Below are 24,630 nucleotides of genomic sequence, written 5' to 3'. Positions count from 1 at the left end.
TGTACAAGGAGTACAGTAAAATATGAAAGTTCAGAGGGCTTTTATTCTGAAATGCTACATCAGATTGACCTGATATTTTCTGGGTGACACCCTGAGGTCGTGTACTATCAGTCTGAAGTGGAACGGTTGAATAATAACAGGTAGTTTTTTTAAGAATATTATTCTCAATGTACAAGGAGTACAGTAAAATATGACAGTTCAGAGGGCTTTTATTCTGAAATGCTACATCAGATTGACCTGATATTTTCTGGGTGACACCCTGAGGTCGAGTACTGTCAGTCTGAAGTGGAACGGTTGAGTAATAACGGGTAGTTTTTTAAAAATATTATTCTCAATGTACAAGGAGTACAGTAAAATATGACAGTTCAGAGGGCTTTTATTCTGAAATGCTACATCAGATTGACCTGATATTTTCTGGGTGACACCCTGAGGTCGTGTATGATCAGTCTGAAGTGGAACGGTTGAGTAATAACAGGTCGTTTAAAAAAAAAAAATACTACTTTTACAGTAGATGGAGCACAGGGAAATATGACAGTTCAGAGGGCTTTTATTTTGAAATGCTACGTCAGATTGACGTGATGATTTCAGGGTGACACCCTGAGGTCGTTTTGGAAGCTTGCTTATAACAGTTAGTTGCTAATAACGCTTGCTTATAACGAGTAATTTGATTGGAGGAGAGGCATTCCGTGAGTGCTGATATAGAGTATAACATCACTGGGACATGTAGCTAACAGTAAAATCACTCCGCTCACAGGTGTTATAAATATAAATACAACCGTTAATTAACCAACTATCACACTCGCTACATTGACGCAAACTGACTCTATAGCGTTACACCAAGAAGATTCATTCTCCCCAAAATTACATTTGAATTAAATCATGAGTGGTCGTCAGGAAAGGAAAAGGAAAGCCAGGACTCTTCTGTGCAGACCTCCAGGTGTGTTTGTGTAACACCAGCCGAGCTCGACAAACTGGAGAGGAGCAAAAATTAAGCGAACACAGTCAGGAATTGTCAATGATCATCTGATGAGGTACTGATGAGGATGAGGGAGGTTGGAAGCTGAATCCGGCCGTGCCAACGTTTCATCAGCCGAACTGGACGAAGTTACACAGTTGCAGATCAATGTAAATACAAAGTAGCTTGTGAGTTCCTGGCGTGTGTGCTGCGTTGCCTGGCAAGAGACCGGGGGAACGGCTTTTTTTTCGCGGAGCTACATAACATAGGATTTATTTCTGCCTACGACCGAATCGAAGCCGTGACGATATACAGTACAACATCACTCCCTCTCATGCGATATTGCTTAATTTTACTGCACCCTGAGGTCGTTTTGGAAGCTTGGTTTTACTTTGAAATCAGCCCTTTCTCGCTCTTGCCGTAATGTGTAGTATATGCGCGCACCGCAAAACAACGTGAGGGCTGGCTTGACCAAATGTTTCAAAGTGAGGGCTGGCTTGACTTTAGTGTTTGACGAAAGTTTACAAGTGTTTTTGTAAATCATGGTTTACACATGCGTTGTAAAAGGTTGCAGTAACAAGCCGAAGACATGGAGCAAAGTGAAGTTTCACGTAGTTTCAACCAGTAATACGGACAGGATGAAACAGTGGCTATTTGTGCTGGACATCGACCCCAACACGCCTGTGGAAATGGTCCGGAAAATGTTTGTGTGCTCCTGCCATTTTTTACCAGAGGACTACAGTGAAAGGATGGAGCGCAGAAGCTCAGGAATGGTTCAAACGCTTTTCTTGAAAGATACTGTCATACCATCTGCATCACAAAACGAGCAGACGTGGTAAGTGATCGTTATGTATTTTGCTCAGCAATCTCTCTGCTGTAACGTTACCTCCATGTTGAGTAACATCAGCCTACAACCCAAGCATGGTAAGTAAGGCTAAAATGCAAATGTTGTTGTGGTTATGTTATGGATAAGTGCTTGCCCAGAGCATATAGTGAAGTGACTGGCATTACTTCTCATTGTTGGGAATAAACAGACTGCTAGGGAACATTTTATGTTGTTGTTCCTTCAGGAGTTGTGGTGATTTATGAGTGTGGAGTTAGCATGTTCTCCCCGTGTTCCGGTGATTATTTTGAGGCGTACTCTATATTTATATTGCACAGGTGTACCTAATAAAGTGGCCAGTAAGCCCCACATTTACACCACCGGCTCTGGGTCTCCCCTCAGCCCCTGGTTGCTCGGCAGCCTCAGCCTCTCTTCTTGCTCTCTCTTCTTGCTCCCTCTTCTTCCAAAACCTGTAACTCTTCCTCTGTATATTCTGGCTTCTTCTCAACAAACTTGTTGTTTTGATGACGGGAGTAACTGCACTAAACATACGCTGTTTGAAATCACTCCGCCCAGCAAGTACTGTACTGGAATGTAGTTCCGGCTCTGCATTTGGCTTCAAAACAACCCTGTCTCGTAATATTACATTATTATTTCATAGCGTGGTGAATGTGTAAGCTACAAGTTGTCCACAAGAGCGTGTTGGAGTCATTTGATGGTGTATTTGATTAGTTTTGAGGGAGAGAGGGACCTGTACCGTTCACTTCCATTTCAGCGGGCAGCTCTGCCCCACCGATCTCAGAACAGCATGCACTGACAATTAAAGGTAATGTAGAGGTGTATATTTATAAGGATGATGCCAACTTGACATACCAATCATTCCTTAAAATTTTCAAGAATATATTTGATCAGTGCTTCCCCCTCTTAAGATTAAAGCCCAGGAAAGGCCTTGGCTTTAAACCCTGGTTCTCTTTGGGACTACTGAAATCAGCCATAAAGAAACATAAATTATATAAAAGATATGTGTCGAATCCAACACAGAATAATGCAGATACTTATAAAAAATATAAAAACAAATATACACATTTACTCCGAATAGCAAAGAAAGGGTTATTCTGATAAATTTACTTAAAAGTCTAATGACATAAAAGCCACCTGGAATGTCATTAAAGATTTATTAAATAAGAAAAAAACCTCAGTGAAATTTCCATCTCAGTTTACATATGGTGATAAATTGTTTTCCACTTCATTAGATATAGCAAATGGTTTTAATTATTTTTTTGCTAATGTGGGACACTCTCTAGCTTAAGATATTCCATCTACTAAGGATTGTCGTATTGGTAATATTCCTGCTTATTTCCCTACTCTATGTAGTTTTTTAACCACCCACTTGTACAGAAGTGCTCGATATCATTAATAAATTAAATAACTCAGCAGCTGGCCATGATGAAATCAGGGCCAAACTTCTCAAGGAAGTAGCGTTTTCAACCATCATGCCATTAACGCATGTGCTTGCTGTGTCTTTGAAAACTGGTGTAGTCCCAAATGACTTGAAAGTAGCCAAGGTCGTGCCACTTTTCAAAGAAGGAGATCCTTGTGTTCAGGGGCAGATCTATGGGTGGGCCTGGGTGTGCACAGGCCCACCCAGATTGACAGCTTGCCCACCCAGTAAGATTCATGGGAAAAAAAAAAAAAATTGAAAACAAAACAAAAAAAAAAGTGATTTGATTGTGTTTGTGTGAGCCTGTGAGGAGGCTCTGAACATGTTCCATTGGTCTGACATTTCAGTATCTGTGCTGTATCCAACCCCACTCGCAAATCACCAACTTTATGAATTAACCTTGGCTAGTAACGGTAGCGACAACAGTCAGGTGCGCCATGCTGTCCAAGGTGCTGAATGTGTCTGGAGCAGAGCAGGTCTCTGTCTCCCCGTACGCAGTATTAAGTAAAGGGAGAAAACATGTCTCTCATTGTTTAATAGCAGCAAAACAATAAGGCTTCATCAAAGACAGAAACTCGATCTCTCTCCTTCTCTCCCTCTTTTTTCTCTGGCTTAGGTGTGTGGAATTGATCCTTCGTCTCTGGCTGGCTGCAGGAGCAAACCTTTTTTTTTTACTTTTTTCTTCTTTTTTTTTCGTTTTTTTACCACAGTGAGATCATAACTTTAAAAAATGTTTGAAAGAAAAGTAACCAAAGAAAATGTGTAATACTGAATATTTCGTTTGTTTACAAGGTATTTTGAATTTTGAAACCTGTTTTATTGACCTGTTCATAATAAATTACCTTTTTTTGGACTTTAAACATTTATCTCAGTATTGCAAGTTATTGATAATGAGAGAGTCAAGACTCAAGCCAGCAGCAGCCACATGTAGAAAAGTGGATATACAGTGAATGTCTATACTTATGAGAAATGGCTCAACAACTAAACATTTCCTGCAATTAAACTGGTAAACTAGTTTATAAACAGTGTGCTGTGAGATCTGCGCACCTCACAACCGTGCGTAATAGTCGCACGTAATGACCGCTCCTCGTCAGATAAACTGCACGTCTTTCATGTTTGTCTCACTGACAGGTGGAGCCTACACAGTGCTTAATTTGTAAAATTAGAAGTAGGTGAACACTTTGGGCCTCTGAGAGAGCAGTGTTCCCCCACTCCCAAAAGTGGGGGAACACTTTTTTTAAGCGGCACCCGAGCCGCCTCACTGCGCAACTCCGAATGGAATGGTTGTGACATCTAGTGTTGTCACGGTACCAAAATTGGGACCCACAGTACGATACCAGTGAAAGTATCACGGTTCTGAGTAGTATCACGATACCACAGCAAAAATGAGGCAGATGTGCCTTTTGTCATTTATAAAAAGATAAATCACTTTTCTATAATACATCAATGATATTTCAATGGAATAAATTACTTATTGACATATTCATACTTCAAAAACAGCATCAATAAGTGATTAACACAGGGGGGATCAAAATAAAATAAATAAATAAAATAAAAATCAACCAATCCTCCCCTGACAAGTAAAGAACAGTCCCTTCATAAGTAAAGAACTTTCCCTAAAGTGCGGTGAGGTTTGTGGACCGTTACCTGCCACAAAGAGAGAAATGTGAACGGCTCATTTCTCCTCTGACACGCCACATACCTGTGTGCCGCCACGGCTCGGTTGTCCAGGTACTACTGGGCAGTCATGATGCCAACGAAAGCGGAAATTAGGCTACTGGACCTGGAGTCAGACTTCTCTGTCACCGGAAAGCTGTTATCTTATATACCGTAGGCTATTTGACCGCCGTATTCCTGTCTATGACCCCCATTCAACCCACAACCAGCAGGATTCGCCTTCGCCTGCTGCTGGTTGAAATCTGTACTCGCACAGCGTGCTGAATGATTTATTTTGCTGGCACAAATCTATTTTTAGTTGCAAATGCGAGTAAAATGCTCTCACGTAGAGCTCTGTGGAAAACAAATCACCGTCGACAAGTAAAAAGAAATAAATAATAACTTTCACTGCTCAAAGATACTCACATGTCTGGAAAACAAACCACTACAGCAGCATATTGAGTGCCAGGTGGCCAGCGCGTGCCGTTATTGACCAGCTGTTATTGGACGGCGCATGGACACTCACCCTCTTGCGATTGGACTTTGAACTTATCCCACAGTAGTGGTACGTGAGGCACTGTAGTATTACAGTACTCCACCCTGCAACACTAGTGACATCAGCCAATACTGTATGTAGTTTTTAGATGTGAAAAGTTCTAGACCCATACAAATTAGTTCCGGAACGCACCAGGGTCTTTTCTGAAAAGATCCTGGTATGCGTTCCAGTACGTTCTGGCTCAAATTAAGCACTGAGCCTACAGACAGGTAGCCTATACAGACAGGTGGAGCAGGTGCCAAATTGATATGAAAGCTGGTTCAGGGCATCTTTGTCCATTTAGGAATAGATGTGAAGTGGAAATTACGCTCATGCATGTGCCACACGGCTTTACAGATATGCCGAAAATAATGTGTATGCATATTTCTGGCTTTGTGCGGGCACACAGTTTTAGTCATGTTTTAGTATGTTCTTGTTGCTAAATCCGCAGACATCTCAGCTTTAAAAATAATCAGACCCATCCAAATTTTTGCAGGCCTACCCATTAGCTAGTTTTGGCTCCGCCACTGCTTGTGTTTTCAATAATTACCGTCCTATATCAATTCTACCCTGCTTCTCAAAGGTTTTGGAGAAGTTGGTCTATACAAGAGTGATAAAGCATCTCAATGATACTTACTTGCTTATGGTAGTCCATCGTATCCGATGATTACATTCTACTTCTTCTTTTGGTGGGTTCTGAGGTGACTATGAAGTCCAATGCGTGAGCCACAAGGTCTATTACAGTGAGGACATATGAAGTCAGTAATTGTTGTCGCCTTGGCTGCAGTGACCATCTTCCTCCCCTGGCGCTTCCTTTCCCTCGCCTCATTCCTCTCCTCTTCCAGGTGCTGAATGCCAGCTTGGCAAAGTCTCCTCCAGAGAGGACGGTCCGTGGCAGTGCTTTCCAGCTGTGTGTACTGTATCCTACACTTCTTGAGCGTTGTTTTGAGCTGGTCCTTTTATCTCCGCTTTTTACAGATCGCTGACCATGTAACTGACCATACAGCAGTTACCGTGGAAGTCTGTCCTCTGTCATCCTGATGGTGTGGCCAACCCACCACAGTTGGTCTTGAAGAAAAGTGGCCTCCATGCTCTTGGTACCAGTTCTCTTCAGGACTTCGTGTGTGGTACACGGTTGCGCCAAGTTAGTCCAAGGATGCGCTGGAGACATTTGATGTGGAAGTTCTCCAGCTGATGGATGTGACGGCGATACAGGGTCCACGCTTCACAGCCATAGAGTAGGGTGGAGACACAGATAGCTTGATAGACTGCAACCTTGGTCTGTATGCTGAGGTCCTTATTCAGGAAAACCCTCTTGCGCAGCCTACCAAAGGAAGCTGAAGCAGCCTTTATCCAGTTTTGGACATCATTGTCCATGCTGCAGGTTTCGGAGATGATGCTCCCAAGATATTTGAAGTCTGGGACCACTGCTAGAGGTGTGTTGTTAATGCTGAAGACAGATGATGGTGGTCGAGTTGGGGGAGGGGAGTTCCACTGGTACCTCCATGTTCACAGTGAGACCCAGTCTGCTATAGGCCTTCACAGCAGCTGGGTATAGTGATGCGTCTAGTGCAGCATGCTAGTGAGCCGTTGCATGTAGAGATGCATGTGACTTCCCTCTTTGAGTCCCTGCCGCTGGCCAGCCCATCCCCGGGGTAAAGGAAGCAAAGTGCGCAAGTCTTCCGAGGTCAGTACATAGCCTCTCTTTTACCAAGACCCCTCACCTTGCCTCCCTGCGGCAGCACACGGTAACTGGGATCTCAGTGATAACAACATCCTGTTTAAGCACAATATGGATTTTGAAAAAATCATTCAACCTATATGGCCATCTTCCAACTTATTGATAAAATACATGAAGCATTGAATTATGAAGTTATAAAGTTTGCATTTTTCTAGATTTATCCAAAGCCTTTGATACAGTGGATCACAGTATCCTATTATCCAAACTTATTCGTTATGGCTTCCAGGATGTTGTGATTCATTGGCTTAAATATTATCTCAGCAATAGGTGGCAATATGTTTGTATTGAGGGTATGAACTCCAATAGAACCGAGGTATCTTATGGAGTACCACAAGGGTCTATCCATGGGCCAATCTTTTTCTTATTTTTATAAATGATTTTGCTTTGCAGTTTGATACCACTCTGCCTATTATTTTTGCTGATGATACAAACATAGTGTTTTCGCATTCTGACTTTGGTTCCCTGATTAAAGATGGTAATTCTATACTTCAATCAATCAGTCAATCAATTTTATTTATAAAGCCCAATATCACAAATCACAATTTGCCTCACAGGGCTTTACAGCACACAACATCCCTCTGTCCTTTGGACCCTCACAGTGGATAAGGAAAAACTCCCCAAAAAAACCCTTTAACTGGAAAAAAAAAATGGTAGAAACCTCAGGAAGAGCAACTGAGGAGGGATCCCTCTTCCAGGACGGACAGACGAGCAATAGATGTTGTACAGAATAGATTAACATAATAAATTAACAGTAAACCGTATGACACAATGAGATAGAGAGAGAGAGAGAGAGATGCAGGACAGACGGTAATGACAGTAGCTTACAACAACATTAATTAAAGTAATAATATTATAATTAATAATAATATATTAATATCTGATAGTATACATGTGTGACAATAATCATATGTGTATAATAACAGTAGAAGTATGACTAATGATAACAGCAGCAGCAGGGGGCATCTGGCAGGACCACGGCAGCAGCATAACCACACACGTCACACTATCCAGGCACCGCTGCAATACGAGTTAACCTGAGAGACAGTGGAGCACAAAGGCTCCGGAGAAGAAGCCGAGTTAGTGACATCCAGAATGGCCGAGAGAGAGAGAGAGAGAGAGAGGTGGGTGGGTGGGTGGGTGCCCGGTGTATTATATGGGGTCCTCCGGCAGACTACCTGCACAAACCTCAAGATGGTTTATGTCAAGAAATCAATTATGTTACAGACTTATTCTAAAACTGATTTGAGTATAGTTTTCTTTTAAAAAATCTACACAAAATATCCCATAATGACAAAGTAAAACATATTTTCAGACATTTGTTTAACTTTATTGAAAATGTAAACATTTAAACATAATAGGTACATAAGTATTCACACCCTTGGCTTAATATTTTGTTGAAGCACCTTTGGCAGCAATCACAGCCTCAAGTCTTCTTGGGTATGTCTCTATGAGCTTGGCACACCTGTTTTGGGGCATTTTCTCCCATTCTTTTCTGCAGATCCTCTCAAGCTCAGTCAGGTTGGATGGGCAGCATTGGTAGACAGCCATTTTTAGGTCTTTCCAGAGATCGATCAATCAATCAATCAATCAATCAATCAAACTTTATTTGTATAGCACTTTTCATACATTAAAAATGCAGCACAAAGTGCTTCACAGAATAAAAAACAAAAATAATACATACATATTGAAAATCCGCCCCTCCCACCCCGACATATAAACACACACACACACACACACACACACACACACACAGTCAATATAGTCAATAACATGGCTGGGCACTGAGGAACCAGGTGAGGAAAGAACCACCTATGGGTAGCCATCCACACTGAGAGGCTCTACAGCCTACGGCCACAGGGAGCGCCGCCACAGAGACCACCCCGACCCAGACAGACCGGGGTGGACTCCACACATGGTGCAGAGCCCCCCAGTCCCCTGGGCCTGAGGGACCTCCAGGGCGACGTCCCCGTGGGCAGACCGGACACACCCCTCAGCGTGGAGGCCCCCCATGAGGAAACACTGGACTAAAAGATTAAAAGGCAATATGATAACATAAAACAAGTATGAGATAAAATAATGATAAAATGCATAAAATGTAAGATTAGGAAGAATTAAAGATTTAAAGATTAAAATAATATTAATAATAATAATAAATAAATAAATAAATAAATTAAGATTTAGAAACTAAAATGCATAAAGATTTAAAAATAAATCATTTAAAAGCATTAGAAAGTAAAAAGAACATATAATAGAAGAATTAAAAGAGTAAAAGAAATCAGTTAAAAGCTATTCGATATTCGATTGGATTCAAGTCTGGGCTCTGGCTGGGCCACTCAAGGACATTCACAGACTGCTCCTGAAGCCACTCCTTTGTTATCTTGGCTGTGTGCTTTGGGTCATTGTCACGTTGGAAGATGAATCAACGCCCTAGTCTGAGTTCCAGAGCACTCTGGAGCAAGTTTTCTTGAAGAATCTCTCTATATTTGGCGGCTGTCATCTTACCCTCTATCCTGACTATTCGCCCACTTCCTGCAGCAGAAAAACATCCCCACAGCATGATGCTGCCACCACCATGCTTCACAGTAGGGATGGTGTTAGCCAAGTGATGAGCAGTGCCGCCTCTTCTCCAGATATGACGCTTGCAGTTCAGGCCAAAAAGTTCTATTTCGGTTTCATCAGACCAGAGAATTTTGTTTCTCCAGGTTTGAGAATCCTTAAGGTGCCTTTTAGCAAACTCTAAGCGGGCTGCCATGTGCCTTTTAGTGAGAAGTGGCTTCCGTCTGGCCACTCTACCATAAAGGCCTGATTGGTGGAGTGCGTTAGCAATGGTTGACCTTCTGGATGATTCTCCTCTCTCCGCAAGGGAACACTGGAGCTCCACCTTAGTGACCATTGGGTTCTTGTTCACCTCTCTGACCAAGGCCCTTCTTCCCCGGTTACTCAGCTTGGTCAGACGGCCAGATCTAGGAAGGGTCCTGGTGGTTCCAAACCTTTTCCATTTCCAAATAATCGAGACCACAGTGCTTTTCGGGACCTTCAGTGCTGCTGAAATTCTTTTGTATCCTTCCCCAGATTTGTGCCTTGACACAATCCGGTCTCGGAGGTCTGCAGACAATTCCTTGGACTTCATTGCTTGGTTTCTGCTCTGATATGCACTGTCAACTGTGAGACCTTATATAGACCGGTGTGTGCCATTCCAAATCATGCTCAATCAACTGAATTAACCACAGGTGGACTCCATTCAAGTTGTAGAAGCATCTCAACCATGATCAGTGGAAATCAGATGCACCTGAGCTTAAGTTTGAGTGTCATAGCAAAGGATGTGAATACTTATGTACCTATTATGTTTAAATGTTTTCACATAATCGTTATGGGATATTTTGTGCAGAAAACTTTAAAGAAAACTATGCTCAAATCAGTTTTAGATTAACAAAATGTGGAAAAAGTGAAGGGGTGTGAATACTTTCTGGTGGCACTGTATATCCATATTTATCATATTGTAATATTATTTGGGCCAGTACTTTACCCACTTCTCTTCACAAACTTTTTCTTTTGCAAAAGAAATTTGTAAGGCTTGCCACAACTTCTGATCCCTTTGAACCATCTGCTCCTCTTTTAAACAACTCGTCTATTTTTGATATTAATGTGTACCAGATATGTATTTTTATGTTCAACTGTACTCACAATGTTGATTCTTTTCCTGTTGTTTTTCACAACTTTTCATGTCAAACTCCATAGTTCATTCTTATCCTACCAGGCAATCAAATAACATTTATTGTAGTTTCTCCTGCACAACATTAGGTCAGTTCAGCATAAGATTCAGAGGTCCCACAATATGGAATTTAAAACCTTCTATAATTACAAATTGCTCATCTATTTCACTACTTAAATCAAGACTTAAATATACTTTGCTCGATAAATGAATTAGATACATTTTAATTAATTAATATTTATATTGTTTATTGATGTTATTGTTATTATTATTGTTATTGGGTGCGGTTACATGATGGCTTCTCATTCAGAATGAAATAAATCTGAATGAAATCATTTGGAATTTAAGTCTTTCCAGGTAGTTTACATGGGAAATATTCGTTCCGAATGAGGGTTTACACAGGAGATCAGTTAATCGCCTTTATTCGGGTCAGCACAAGGTTTGGGGCAGGGAAGGTTTCTGATTGGACAGAGGGCAGGCTGGATGTTACGTGTTTACCTTTACCGGAAGAAAACACTGTAGTCCTCACTCCAGATAACAAGATGCTTGACGACGGCGTTCTTACAGCAGAATTCCACTGGATGTGTGTCCATTGCGGAACGGCAGTGCTGGTTATCCGCTGTGTGCTCCGCCGTCTGTCAACACCCACTGGCTGCGTTTGCTGTGCGGAGTGGTGCAGCTCCGCCGGAAGACATCTCGGTGCACCTCCATGATTAATATCTCCTCGTCCATGGTGTCAATGGGGTGAAATGACGCCTGAAAACCTCTGACCTGTTGACTTCAGGCCTGCCTCTGCCCATTATGTAGTTTTCAAGGTGTAGTGCAGGGAAATATGATCCACTGTGAACACTGTGTATTTTATTTTGAAAATTAACCAGATGTTTTATTTTGTTTCTGTGCACAACTTCCTGCCCTGCACGTTCTACTCTGTGCTGAATTACTGCGTTGTGCCCCGGCGTCCGGCAAAAATAGAAGTTCTGCATATCTGTTGTGGAGGGCTCCGGACCGCCGCATCTGTGACGGAGCCAGAACACGGCACAGCTGCAGCCGGTGGAAGCACACACATTGACTAGAACTGAAACGCATCAGCTCCGCTGCCGTTCCGGAGCGCAGACGCAACCAACACGTATCTGGTGGAATTTGGGAGTTAGTGCCTTTTTCAGGCTTGTTTTGCTTATATTCTTGAAGCAGCAGTACAACAACAACCTTGTTCTGCTAATGCTTCGTCTGTTGAGGAGAAGAAGGGAGGTAGAAGGTCGAAGAAGGGAGATAGAAGACCGTGCTTTGGCGAATGGAAACCGGTGAGTGACTCTATCTCAGCCCGTTGCTATGCGCGCTATATACGTAATCACGCCAGAAGGGCAAGGAAACGAGCATGCGCAGAAAGACCGAAATGAACTTAAAGAGGAATGAGTGTATACAAGTGGGAGAAATTCTTTCATTCGGAATTAGAAACGGAATATTCCAACCCCTTACATCGGAATGAATTTTCAGTCGCATTAGCCATTTTCAATCCGAATTAGGTGTTTACAAGATCACTTTTAATAGGAATGAACTTTCATTCCGAATGAAAAGGGAATAAAACTGTCCATGTAAATGCACTGACTGTTATTGTTATTATTATTCTTGTTATTGTCATTATTAATATTGTTATTATCATAGTAGTTGTTTGCTTTTGTTGCTGTAATTAATTGTCTTTGTTGTTATTATTATTTCATTATTAATATCTTAATACTATGAAAATTGCGTAAATTTATTTCAGTATGCTTTTGGCTTGTTATGTTTAATTTAATCGTTTGGCTTGTGTTGTTTGATTCTAATGAAGTTCATGAGTTGAGGCCACATATAGGCCCATCTGGGTCTCTTGCCTCTACTCAGCACCTTTACTTTTACCAGTGTTATATTTTTTTTCTTTCACGTTTTTTTTTTGTTTGTTTTTTTTACTGTATTGTCGAAATGGTGTGAAAGGCACAAAGGAGTAACAGTTCTTCATGACACAGAGATTTACCATGACCTCAAAGAAGTGATCAGCTAACGTCAAACTGCCCTGCCTGGCTTTGAAAACTGAGGTAATATCAGACAGAGAGGATGGGACATAACGACCATCCAAAACAAACATTGCCAGCTTCGCCCTATCCAGACAATACAGATGATGCAAGAACCGACAAGCAAACTAACTGGGCATGCACTGCCTGTCCACCCTGCAAACTGAGAGCCTGAGGCTGGAGATGCAATTGCTTCCTGTAAGAAATCGTCCTCTGTGACAGGTATGTATAAAGACTCAGCCCCCTCGCAGCAGCTTTAAAGGACCTCTTGAAATGTGTCCTTAAACCAGCTCCCTGGCCAACCCCCCCCATGTCCCATCACAGGTGAGTTAGCTTGTTAACCTCCTCAGCAGACCACAAATGTCTGTCATTGATTCAAAAATAAAAACCGCCTAGAGTAGGCACTGGTAGAAGAGTAGGCTCACTACCACTTGTCTCAGGCAATAATTCATCTAATCCCTCAGATCTTCCCAGCACCCATCACGCTCACCTTAGAATGGCATGGGAGTGACCAAGGGACCTGCACATAAAGCTGACCATTCATGTTCCAAACCATTAAATGTGTGTGCTTCTCAGGTCTCTCAAACTTGGCCTAAGACTTGTAGCCTTCCACCCCACACATAGTAGGGGGCCCCTCCACCAGATTGCCCATTTCAGGCATCTGCCTTGAAGATGCACTGTACTCCTCCAACAACAAGTGCCTTATTTTTCTTTGTGACTTTGAAATTTATCATGGGCCTCCATCATAAAGGTCAGGACTAGAAGGTTGTGCTTCTAGAGGTAAGTGCAAGCTTTTACGTTCATGACAGTGAGAATTGGATATGACACCGCACAGCAGACACAGCTACTCACAAGGTGTTCAGGAGAGGTGGGACGCAGACCACCGGGTAATGTAATGAAGCATCTCCCAGAGCAAGCCACCAAAGATACCGATGTCTTCTGGTGTCTTCGGCTTGCTGTTGTCTCTCCCCAGTCATGGTTTGAGCAGTCACCCTTTGCACTTCTTGTTACTTTTTACTGAGAGTATCCTAGTTAGCACCATGGTCAGAGGAGGTGGCTTTTGCCAAGTCAGACACCGTTTTTAACCTGGACAGTCAGGTCCTCCTGTGTTTTTCTCCCACTCCTCTGTCGCCTCATGAGAGCTGGGCAGTTTGCAGCTCAGACTTTTCAGCATGTTGCAGGTTTCTTCTTTGGCTGGGGTCATGCCCTGTGGGTGCTTCTGCTCCTTAGGTCTTCTTAAGTGCTCCCTGGCATTGTTCTTGGACCTGGAGCAAACAGTGACGGCTGGGTTTCCTAATTTTGAAGAAATTTTCTGTTTTACATGGAAGAGATCATTAAAAGTAGACCCAGAGATACCCTGAGCTGTTGAAAGAGAATGGAAATTCCAAAATGCGCAGGGCACAGATCAGATCAGACTAGACACTGAGTGGATTGAGGGCCAGTCAGCATCAAATGCAGTTTTGGATTTGCTTGCGTGTGCATACAGTAGGAAATATGTGGCAACCACGTGTCTATTTGGTAAATTGACTTAAGTGCACTGATATGTGCAGACTGAAGAACTGTGAAAAACGGCCTCAACAGGATAAGGAAATAGTGTAGGATGTGAATCTTGACAACAATAACGACAATGATGACAGCTATTAAACTACTGCTAACTAACATAAAATAAATGCAACTGCCTCAGTAATAGAATAGAATAGAAAGCCTTTATTGTCATTGCACATTAACAAGGATGCTACCTATACAACGAAATTGCGGGGACTATTTCTAAGGTGCAGACGAGAAATACAGTTAATAATTACGTTTGCATAGCAAACAACATTTATGCAACAGGATTGTTGCGTAACACAAGACAATACATAACACACAATATAAAATAAGTAGCGCACAATGCAAACTAAGTAGCACAGAATACAAGTAATAGGTGAAGATACTATGCTTCTGTGTGATTAGGGCCTTAGAGTTCAAAGGCTACGAGCCCTATTTAGATGGTCTAAAGCAGACGGCGGAGGGCACATAATCCATGTCGCAAGTGTCATTGCTATTTAGATGCAGGCGCAGTTGTCATTTTCACGCCCTGCGCCCTCTTCGTCTAACTAGCAAATGAACTTGCGCTTCTCTGGGTGTGTTGGTCTAAAAATGAGGAGTGGTCAGGCGCAGTCATGGCGCGTTGCTAGTTAGATGACGTGAAAAGCAAATGCGCCAGTGACCAACCAAAACCTGGTCTAAAGTCAACGACGCAGTATTTCGTTGTTAACGCGCGTGCACTCTGCTCAGACACACACGGAGCAGCCACACATATGCAAAAGATAACAAATAAAAATATGATTACAATGTGAAAGGTTTAATTAAAATATTTATCAGAAACATGTCTTAATGGTCAGTCATTAATCAGAACGATCTAATCGCAGTAATAATGATCATCATAATCCGGGAGGTCCAAGCTCGCAGTGTCCGAATATATGGAACTGCGAGCAGACCTCCACGGGCTGATGATGCATAGCCTGTAAAATTAACTTGTCTTTCCCAATTGAATTGTGATCATTTTAGGATGTAAATCACAAAATCAAAGATGTGAAAACGTTTGATAAACTTTATTTTGACATAAACACAACAATAACCAGCTTCTGTGAACTAAAAACGTAAACTTATAGCCCTACAAGTACAAATGTACAGTACAGGCCAAAAGTTTGGACACACCTTCTCATTCAATGCGTTTTCTTTATTTTCATGACTATTTACATTGTAGATTCTCACTGAAGGCATCAAAACTATGAATGAACACATGTGGAGTTATGTACTTAACAAAAAAGGCGAAATAACTGAAAACATGTTTTATATTCTAGTTTCTTCAAAATAGCCACCCTTTGCTCTGATTACTGCTTTGCACACTCTTGGCATTCTCTCCATGAGCTTCAAGAGGTAGTCACCTGAAATGGTTTTCCAACAGTCTTGAAGGCGTTCCCAGAGGTGTTTAGCACTTGTTGGCCCCTTTGCCTTCACTCTGCGGTCCAGCTCACCCCAAACCATCTCGATTGGGTTCAGGTCCGGTGACTGTGGAGGCCAGGTCATCTGCCGCAGCACTCCATCACTCTCCTTCTTGGTCAAATAGCCCTTACACAGCCTGGAGGTGTGTTTGGGGTCATTGTCCTGTTGAAAAATAAATGATCGTCCAACTAAACGCAAACCGGATGGGATGGCATGTCGCTGCAGGATGCTGTGGTAGCCATGCTGGTTCAGTGTGCCTTCAATTTTGAATAAATCCCCAACAGTGTCACCAGCAAAACACCCCCACACCATCACACCTCCTCCTCCATGCTTCACAGTGGGAACCAGGCATGTGGAATCCATCCGTCCACCTTTTCTGCGTCTCACAAAGACACGGCGGTTGGAACCAAAGATCTCAAATTTGGACTCATCAGACCAAAGCAGATTTCCACTGGTCTGATGTCCATTCCTTGTGTTTCTTATCCCAAACAAATCTCTTCTGCTTGTTGTCTCTCCTTAGCAGTGGTTTCCTAGCAGCTATTTGACCATGAAGGCCTGATTCGCGCAGTCTCCTCTTAACAGTTGTTCTAGAGATGGGTCTGCTGCTAGAACTCTGTGTGGCATTCATCTGGTCTCTGATCTGAGCTGCTGTTAACTTGCGATTTCTGAGGCTGGTGACTCGGATGAACTTATCCTCAGAAGCAGAGGTGACTCTTGGTCTTCCTTTCCTGGGTCGGTCCTCATGTGTGCCAGTTTGGTTGTAGCGCTTGATGGTTTTTGCGACTCCACTTGGGGACACATTTAAAGTTTTTGCAATTTTCAGGACTGACTGACTGACCTTCATTTCTTAAAGTAATGATGGCCACTCGTTTTTCTTTAGTTAGCTGATTGGTTCTTGCCATAATATGAATTTTAACAGTTGTCCAATAGGGCTGTCGGCTGTGTATTAACCTGACTTCTGCACAACACAACTGATGGTCCCAACCCCATTGATAAAGCAAGAAATTCCACTAATTAATCCTGATAAGGCACACCTGTGAAGTGGAAACCATTTCAGGTGACTACCTCTTGAAGCTCATGGAGAGAATGCCAAGAGTGTGCAAAGCAGTAATCAGAGCAAAGGGTGGCTATTTTGAAGAAACTAGAATATAAAACATGTTTTCAGTTATTTCACCTTTTTTTGTTAAGTACATAACTCCACGTGTTCATTCATAGTTTTGATGCCTTCAGTGAGAATCTACAATGTAAATAGTCATGAAAATAAAGAAAACGCATTGAATGAGAAGGTGTGTCCAAACTTTTGGCCTGTACTGTATATGTAAAAAAAAAACAGCTTTTAGAACATAAAACTGAAGATCATCTTGTCAGGAGGAGGAAGAGGAGGAGGAGGAGGAGGACCCCAGCTCCACAGCCAGCGCGCAGCCAGACCAGACGGCCCAGGTGCACCCACGGGACCAGCCCTTCCTGCACCTTCAGGTGGGGGGGTTCAGGATGCTGGAGAGGGAGCTGGGCTCTCTAACCTCCCGGGTTAAAATAAAATAAATTGAATAATTTCACTTTGTTGACAGCGTTTCTCTCGTGCACGCGCGTTCTCTCTTTCTCTCTCGCAGTCTCACTCTGTTTCTTTGTTTTGACTTTTCTAAGATGACAGATGCTGAATATATACTCCCTATCTGATGCTGTGGCTGTTTGTGACTGGCTGAGAGCGGATGTAAACTTATTACTTTGCAGCTGTGTTAATCAAATCAGGTTGGGTTTCCATTACGCGTGCCAAACAGTGCCAATCCCCTTTGATCTGACATCAGATGTGACGGGACAGTCGATATAGAGATACATTTATCGTCTCCTCAGCTGTAAAACGCTCACTCTTTCCAGTTGGTAGCTCCGCCATCTAACTAGCTCTCTGCCGTGCGCTCCAATCGCGCCACTTTTAAAGGGAATGAGAGGTGACACTCTGATTGGCTTATTGAATGATATGCCCAAAACACACCCATGACTAATTCACAGAGTAAGTCCAACCCTTTTAGACTCTCTGCCATGGTGCACAGTCTGAAAACACGCTGTCTAACTAGCAAATGACTGGGACACGCCCATGCGCTGAATGCCTGGTGCTTTGCGTTTTAGCCCATCTAAATAAGGCCCTAAATGTGTCATGAAAATGTAATCTAGATTATATTATAGATTATGGTATAAGATTTACAGTGATATATGATTTCATGATGGTTTGTCTAGGTTACCTTCTTTTATACAGGCTCTGTGTAAAAAAAGCAAGTGTGTGTGTGTGTGTGTGTGTGTAAGACTGTGTAAGTTTTAAACCTGAGACATCTGAAGGTTTGAATCTGTTAATTAAAATAGTAGAAACAGAGATCCCAAAAACAGATGATGATGATGCACTAATCAGACACAGGCAGAAACTCATAAAGGTCTAATCAGCTAATTAGCATCATCTGGGTTTCTGTGTGAAAGTGGTGAATCACTAGTTATAACAGCAAGGGGGAGCCAGGATGACATTCATTTGAAAAAAACATCCAAATTTGAAAACTTAAGTTGTATTGCAGAATTGTTTTCAATTTCAGCATCCCAAAACTTTGCTGAAGACATGTCATTGTATAAGGCAAAAAAGCAACTGAGAAAACACAATTTTAAAAATCTCTCCATTTGGGTTTTATTTCAAAACTCAATGATCTGAGGTAACATTACAGTTAATGGGACAGGAAAGGGATCCCGTGTTGCTGAAAATTCAAAAACAGGAAATCCTATTGCTTTAATGGACACATCATCCAAAAGAAGACCAAATAGACAGAGACAAATTAGAGTGGGTGATATCACCAGTGATATTACCCAGTCTAAGCAGGTCAATACACACCCAGAAACTCAGAAAATGTCTGAAAAAAGCATTAAATGTGAACTGGGATTTTAACAGTTGTGGAGTAGGTTTGAGAAGATTTGAAGATTCTCTCCATATGGTTCAAAAGCTTCTAAATTTTAATAAATTTAAATGGTAGAAAAGAGTTAAATGCATGCATACATTTCCTTAATGAACTGTACATGTTGATATTTGAACAGTTAGCTGAGAGTATGCAAAAGTCCAAAAACATATGAAAGAATCCTGAAATTATAAGAGAATCAAGATTTGCATCACAATAGTGTGAATGTTTAATCAGCATTGAGGTACACACTTTTCAATGTAAATGATATAACACACAGATTATATTATACGCCTGCTCTACCTAAAGGATGCTTGCACCAGACACTGCAAAAATAAGGCCAGGAGAATCGTTAAATAGGCTAACCACCTGGATAACTGCCTTTTCTCCCCGTTGAGGTCAAATCCAAGGAAGGTACCCATTATATTAGGCCAGCATTGAGAGGCTTGGGAAAAGTTTCACCCTCAAGCAGCAAGGATCCTAAATGAAGACCCTGCCTCAGACCCTGACTTCTCAGGACTTGCCTTACTCTCTGGAGGTACTTGGTTGTGGTCGACTTCCTTGCAGCCTCCTCATGATTTCCATTAGCCTGTGGGATCCCAAGGTACTTGTAGCTGTTCTGGATATCTCCTATGTTGCCATCTGGTAGGTCAACTCCCTCAGTTCTGATCATCTTACTTCTCTTTGATACCATCCAGCCACACTTGTCTAATCCGAATGACATCCCTATGTCCTTGCTGTAGATCCTGGTGGTGTGGATCAGTGAGTCGATTTCTCATTCATTCTTGGGGTACAGCTTGATGTCATCCATGTAGAGCAGGTGGCTGATTGTTACTCCACTTCGGAATTGGTATCCATATGTGGTCAGACACAGTATTTAAGACCAATGCAATGTCTATATAAACCTAAGGGTCATTAAAGGGCCCAACTTCATACGTGTTGACACAATACAACTTCATAGGTTCAAGGAGAGCAGGACACGTGCATTCAGTTCACCATTAAAATGTTTATTTAATAATAAGATATTTATTGCTGGAGACCTGAGAAAAGAGGAAAACAACTAAGTTTAGGACACATTTTTATTTAACTATAATAAATAGATAAAACAATTACTATCTAAAAAGTACAAACTCCAATGTAAAATAGAACACCAGTATTTGTTGGAAGCAAGTAAATAGGCAGGGTTCTTACCACGGGGAGATTCTGCCTATAAAAAAATAAATAAAACAAAAACAAGAGGTGAATCTCAGTTTGTTCAGTTCACAATGGTGTAAAAGTCATAACTACATACAGTTATTGAAAGTGTAGCAGTTAATTGTCACAATACCTGGACACAAATCCTGGACAGTTCACAGTAAAGCTAAGGTTGAATCCAATTCAATATGGTAGCCGAGTTAGGCTAGACGATGTAGATGGACTGGTTCAGGCAAAGCAGCAGTCTGGCACTTAGTCTGCAATAAGGGAGACATGGTCTAAATCGTTTCAACTGGCAAAAATAATTTGGAGGGACTGACCCTCCTACATTACCCCACCAGTTTAGGTTACCTTGCTCACTCTGAGGCCCTGATTAAAAGAGACACTGGGAACATCAGCAGGCTGACTACTCTGGCTTCTACAAGGAGGAGACAAGGGCTGAATTCCCTAAAGGATTAAATTATTATATTATTAATGATAGGCCTACAGACAACCAAACAATTGCAGTTATATATGGTCACCTCTTCAACATGGGGTTACAGAGCATACATCAGCCAAGATCAGTCAGGACACAGCTCTACTACACCTAAATATGAGAATAAATATTAGATTTCAACTCAAACAATACAAACAATGTTTCTCCCAGGATCTCCCTTACCTACCCAAACCAGGCAATCCTACTACACATCTACCAGATTCAGACAAAGAGGTACTAATTGCCCACACCTGTCCTTATAAAGGCAGGAAACTCTCTGACCCTACCTACAGACACCCTACATGTCAGCCCTCACACATAGCCACTCGTGTTGATCTGACTGAGGGGATTCGTGCCTATGCAGAACAGCAGTTGTGACAGTGCATCCCCTTGGTATATGCCGCATTTGATGTTGACTTGGGCAAACAGCCTTGAATTGGCCTCTAGGGTCATCTTCCACATTCCCATGGAGTTCTTTAAGAAGGCAGTTAGTGATCTGTTGATCTTGTATAGTTCCAGACATTCCAGTATCCATGTGTGTGGCATTAAGTCGTAGGCTTTCTTGTAGTCAATCCAGGCAGTGCACAGGTTGGTCTTCCCGCTCTTGCAGTCTTGGGCGATTGCTCTGTCGACCAGTAGCTGGTGCCTGGCTCTTCTGGTATTACTGCCAATTCCTTTCTGTGCCTTGCTCATGTATTGGACCATATGCCTAGTTATCTTAGCTGCTATGATGCCTGACAGGAGCTTCCATGTTGTATGAGATGGTTCCCTTCTGGGGGTCTTTCATAATCAGGACTGTCCTGCCCAGTGTCAATCATTTTGGGTGGGTCCCATCCCTTAGCAGCTGTGTTGCTAGGTGTTCGTGGAGTGCAGTTAGCTTCTTCAGCCAGTATGGATTATATTAGGGTCCGGTGCTGTCCAGCTCTTCATCTTTGACACTCTTTCCTGGATGTCTGCCATTGAGATGGTTACTGGTTCCTGTTCAGGGAGGTTGCTGTGGCCAGTTCTTAGGTCCATGAGCCATTGGCATCAGTTTTGTGTGATGCCTCTCTTTCCCATATGCCCTTCCAGTATGTTTCCATCTCTTTTTGGGTCTGACCTGCTGTTATTTCCCTGCCACTGAGAGAACACCTTGGCTGGTTCAGTGGAGAACATCCTGTTCCTGGCTTCTACTTCTTTGGTGTATCTCTTCAGCTGGGTGGCCAGAGTTTTTAGTCTTTGTTTGGCAGTTTTGAGTGCCTCAGGAATGGAGAGCTTTTTGTATTTCCTTGATACCCCTTTATTCACCATGTTACCTCTGTGTAGCTCTGCTAGTTGGCTAAATTCTCTCTGTGTTGCCTTTATCTTGGCCTCCAACCGTCTCTTCCATGGAAGGTACTGGTTCTTATGTACCATGTCCGTCTTGTATCCAAGCATCTCCATGATTACTGTTGCTGTACTGTGCTTGTTGGTCTCAGTGATGGTCCTTGTAGGGATGGGGCAGCAGTAGCTCAGTCCATAGGGACTTGGCTTGGGAACCGGAGGGGTGCCGGTTCAAGCCCCCGCCCGGACCAAATATATATACACAATTCTCCTGTCACGCCTAGAGCATTGTGTAGGTATAAAAGGCACTGTTTTAAGTTGGTTTAAATCATACTATTTAAAACGGTGTATTTGCCGTTAAAGATTTCTTTCCAAAGATTCCCTTCAGGCCGTGCTAAACTGCGTAAGTGACATTAAAACATGGATGGACTTAAACTTCTTAAAACTGAATGAAAACAAGACAGAGGTTGTCCTGTTTGGTCGCCCTGATCTGGTTCAGGTCCTTGCCAGCTCCATGGGCCCACTAGCACCTTACATGGGATCCCACACTAGGCATCGTGGTGTGATTATTGGTGGTGCTTTTAAGCTAGACAAACAGGTCAGCTCAGTGGTCAAGTCTAGCTTTTTTTCAGCAGAGGCTTCTAGCCAAAGGTAAACCCTATCTAAGCCAGAAAGACCTTGAAAAAGTTATCCATGCTTTTATTACCTCTCGGTTAGATTATTGCAACACCCTGTATGTCGGCATTGAGCAGTCAGAGCTTAACTGCCTGCAGCTTGTTCAAAATGCAGCAGCTCGTCTCCTAACTGGGACAAAGAAACACGAGCATATAACTCCAGTGCTCTCTTCACTTCACTGGCTTCCGGTTAGGTACAGGATTGATTTTAAGATTCTTTTATTTGTTTTTAAGTCTCTGAATGGGCTGGCTCCGGAATACCTATCTGACCTTATTAAGTTGCATCAGCCCTCCAGAGCCCTCAGATCAGCGAATCAGATGGTCTTGGATGTTTCTCGATCACTCTTAAAAACTAGAGGGGATCGAGCTTTTGCAGTCGCGACTCCCACTCTGTGGAACGCATTACCATAGACAGTACAGGCCAAAAGTTTGGACACACCTTCTCATTCAATGCGTTTTCTTTATTTTCATGACTATTTACATTGTAGATTCTCATCGAAGGCATCAAAACTATGAATGAACACATGTGGAGTTATGTACTTAACAAAAAAAGGTGAAATAACTGAAAACATGTTTTATATTCTAGTTTCTTCAAAATAGCCACCCTTTGCTCTGATTACTGCTTTGCACACTCTTGGCATTCTCTCCATGAGCTTCAAGGGGTAGTCACCTGAAATGGTTTCCACTTCACAGGTGTGCCTTATCAGGGTTAATTAGTGGAATTTCTTGCTTCATCAATGGGGTTGGGACCATCAGTTGTGTTGTGCAGAAGTCAGGTTAATACACAGCCGACAGCCCTATTGGACAACTGTTAAAATTCATATTATGGCAAGAACCAATCAGCTAACTAAAGAAAAACGAGTGGCCATCATTACTTTAAGAAATGAAGGTCAGTCAGTCCGGAAAATTGCAAAAACTTTAAATGTGTCCCCAAGTGGAGTCGCAAAAACCATCAAGCGCTACAACCAAACTGGCACACATGAGGACCGACCCAGGAAAGGAAGACCAAGAGTCACCTCTGCTTCTGAGGATAAGTTCATCCGAGTCACTAGCCTCAGAAATCGCAAGTTAACAGCAGCTCAGATCAGAGACCAGATGAATGCCACACAGAGTTCTAGCAGCAGACCCATCTCTAGAACAACTGTTAAGAGGAGACTGCGCCAATCAGGCCTTCATGGTCAAATAGCTGCTAGGAAACCACTGCTAAGGAGAGGCAACAAGCAGAAGAGATTTGTTTGGGCCAAGAAACACAAGGAATGGACATTAGACCAGTGGAAATCTGTGCTTTGGTCTGATGAGTCCAAATTTGAGATCTTTGGTTCCAACCGCCGTGTCTTTGTGAGACGCAGAAAAGGTGAACGGATGGATTCCACATGCCTGGTTCCCACTGTGAAGCATGGAGGAGGAGGTGTGATGGTGTGGGGGTGTTTTGCTGGTGACACTGTTGGGGATTTATTCAAAATGGAAGGCACACTGAACCAGCATGGCTACCACAGCATCCTGCAGCGACATGCCATCCCATCCGGTTTGCGTTTAGTTGGACGATCATTTATTTTTCAACAGGACAATGACCCCAAACACACCTCCAGGCTGTGTAAGGGCTATTTGACCAAGAAGGAGAGTGATGGAGTGCTGCGGCAGATGACCTGGCCTCCACAGTCACCGGACCTGAACCCAATCGAGATGGTTTGGGGTGAGCTGGACCGCAGAGTGAAGGCAAAGGGGCCAACAAGTGCTAAACACCTCTGGGAACTCCTTCAAGACTGTTGGAAAACCATTTCAGGTGACTACCTCTTGAAGCTCATGGAGAGAATGCCAAGAGTGTGCAAAGCAGTAATCAGAGCAAAGGGTGGCTATTTTGAAGAAACTAGAATATAAAACATGTTTTCAGTTATTTCACCTTTTTTTGTTAAGTACATAACTCCACATGTGTTCATTCATAGTTTTGATGCCTTCAGTGAGAATCTACAATGTAAATAGTCATGAAAATAAAGAAAACGCATTGAATGAGAAGGTGTGTCCAAACTTTTGGCCTGTACTGTATGTATGTATGTGTGTGTATATATATACACACTGTAAATACTAACATCAAGCTTTATGACAAATACTGAGTTGACCTAACTCAGTTTTTATCAACTTGTTATTAACACTAATATTAAATA

The 24,630-nt window shown here is 42.4% G+C and overlaps 2 long non-coding RNA genes across 2 annotated transcripts in view; one reads left to right on the top strand and one right to left on the bottom strand.

Moving 5' to 3' along the window:
• Positions 1–1,219: 1,219 nt before the first annotated feature.
• LOC144458363 (uncharacterized) overlaps positions 1,220–24,630 on the top strand; it is a 32,914-nt gene continuing 9,503 nt past the window's right edge. Inside the window, exon 1 of the long non-coding RNA XR_013487857.1 lies at positions 1,220–1,790. This is a non-coding gene — a long non-coding RNA (uncharacterized LOC144458363). The remainder of the gene's footprint in view (positions 1,791–24,630) is intronic.
• On the bottom strand, positions 17,189–22,897 carry LOC117248276 (uncharacterized). Its single transcript, XR_004500896.2, has 3 exons — positions 20,151–22,897; positions 20,015–20,030; positions 17,189–19,863 (listed from the first exon to the last, which is right to left on the bottom strand). It is a non-coding gene; the product is annotated as an uncharacterized LOC117248276 (long non-coding RNA).

Source organism: Epinephelus lanceolatus, chromosome 17, assembly GCF_041903045.1.
Source record: "Epinephelus lanceolatus isolate andai-2023 chromosome 17, ASM4190304v1, whole genome shotgun sequence".
In the NCBI taxonomy this organism is placed as follows: Eukaryota; Metazoa; Chordata; class Actinopteri; order Perciformes; family Serranidae; genus Epinephelus; species Epinephelus lanceolatus.
The sequence above is the reverse complement of the archived record's forward strand: the minus strand, read 5'-3'. Positions and strand labels throughout refer to the sequence as shown.